Raw genomic sequence first — 1905 nt, 5'->3', positions numbered from 1 at the left:
TTCTTTCTTTCTTTCTTTCTTTCTTTCTTTCTTTCTTTCTTTCTTTCTTTCTTTCTTTCTTTCTTTCTTTCTTTCTTTCTTCTTTCTTTTTTCCCCTGAATCAAACTGAGGACCTCGAGCTTCCATTTACCAGGCAGGTGCTGCCACTGAGCTACATCTTCAACCCCAAAGAGTATTTCTATATAAAATATTTCTACATGAAAGAGATCTAAAGAGATGAAGTTTGTTTTCCAACAAAAATGTCTAAAATAAATCGCAGTAATATGTTACCAAGAAACTTGCAATCATTTACATTGTGAGTCCCTTGAAGTATAACTGTCGGAGTAGCTGTGAGCAATATGGATTACGGCTTGACGGTTTTGACTGTTTTATGCACGGGATTGCTTGGTTTAATGCATTTCATTCATACAATCTATTTATGGATCTGTCTCAGTATGTGTGGAGCTCAATGGAGAAAGTTTTAGTCTCAGTGTGCAATTTTGAAGGATAAAAAAAAAATACTATCTTGCATCTTTGTAAGTAACAAAGTTTCAATTAAATTATCTAGTTTGTCTTAGAGACAAGGGGGACATCAGTGAGTAATTCACTTAATGCACACGTCGTGGATGGAAGTAATTTGCAGATTAAAAATCTATGTAAAGAAGTAAATTTCCATACATTATAAAAGACAAAATATGCTTTAGATATTCCTAAATTTCTAGAATTTTATAGTAGAGTAAATTGCAAAACTTTCAACCCAACTGCTTTATTAAAAAAAAAAAAATCACACATGCTGGTGACTTAGCTCTACCAATTTTGGAGATATCCTTTGAAACATAGGCCAGCCTCTAAGATAGAGCTGTAAAACTGGTGTCTGCCACAGATCCCAAAAGTGAAATGTCTTAATCTGGATTAATTTCTGAGTTTGCTGAGGCACTGTGCTTCCTAAATTGACTCAATTTAAATTGCCTCCTTGCCTGCGGGTTTGCTGCTTTTATCCTCTTTTAAGCAAGCTAGTGACATTAGCAGACACTTAAGCCCTTTTGCCTGAGGGAGGCAGCTACAACTTTTGCTGTGGTAAATGCACAAATACCCTCTTCTGTAGGTTAAAGCCAGATCACACAAGCATGAATGATTTTGTATTTTGCTGACATGATCTGAATCACTGCGTAGAGGGTAGGGAACAAATAAAACTGATGTTTTCCTATCCTGCACATTACCCTGTCTTTACAAGGGTTATACAATCATAAAATGTCCTTTCAATGCTATGTGTCAGATAAGTTATTTTTTCTAAAATTATCCAATAGTTCATTCTTTTCTTGTTACATTGCGTTCAATGGTATCGTAGGAACTATGCACATCAAAACATAGTCTTACACATATTATTGAAATGAAATTACTTTCATGCTTCTGTTACTTTGGGGTTATGAAAAGTACAGGGAATTTGGGCTGTAGGAAAGGTTCAAAATGAACAATAGCCCTAGCAGAAAGCAGATAGCCGCAAGGCAAGGATTGTTTAATATTTTGTTTAAAACCATTAGATAAACAGCCCAGGAAAATCCAGAGAGAGCAAAGTAAGGGAGGGGTACTCTGGGTGAAAACTAAGCAGGCTGCTTTTCAAGGAGTGAGGGCTCAGTTCTGAAGGGTACACTGAAATCAAATGCAAGAAAGGGAGAAAATAATTGAGCTGTGAAAACAGTTTTATAGCATAATGACAGCAGACTCAAAAAGACTGTTTTTATTTATTCTTCAAACAGGGCATGGTAAATATCTAATAGTTATGTGCGATAAATTAGTCTGATGGTATACTAATGTGCATAGTAGTAGAAATAGAGCTACTGATACTGTATCATGTTCTGAAAATGCATTGAAAGTAGATTTTAGGTAGTCTTGTACACACATACATTAAATTAGTGGCTATGTGGA

General features: G+C 35.3%; 1 protein-coding gene across 7 annotated transcripts in view; it reads left to right on the top strand.

The window, feature by feature from the left end:
* Nol4 (nucleolar protein 4) overlaps positions 1–1905 on the top strand; it is a 348720-nt gene that overhangs the window by 207014 nt on the left and 139801 nt on the right. The gene's annotated exons all lie outside the window — the stretch shown is intronic.

The sequence above is a fragment of the Octodon degus genome, unplaced genomic scaffold, assembly GCF_000260255.1.
Source record: "Octodon degus isolate 3935 unplaced genomic scaffold, OctDeg1.0 scaffold00003, whole genome shotgun sequence".
NCBI lineage: Eukaryota > Metazoa > Chordata > Mammalia > Rodentia > Octodontidae > Octodon > Octodon degus.
This window is presented reverse-complemented; position numbering and strand designations above follow the sequence as displayed.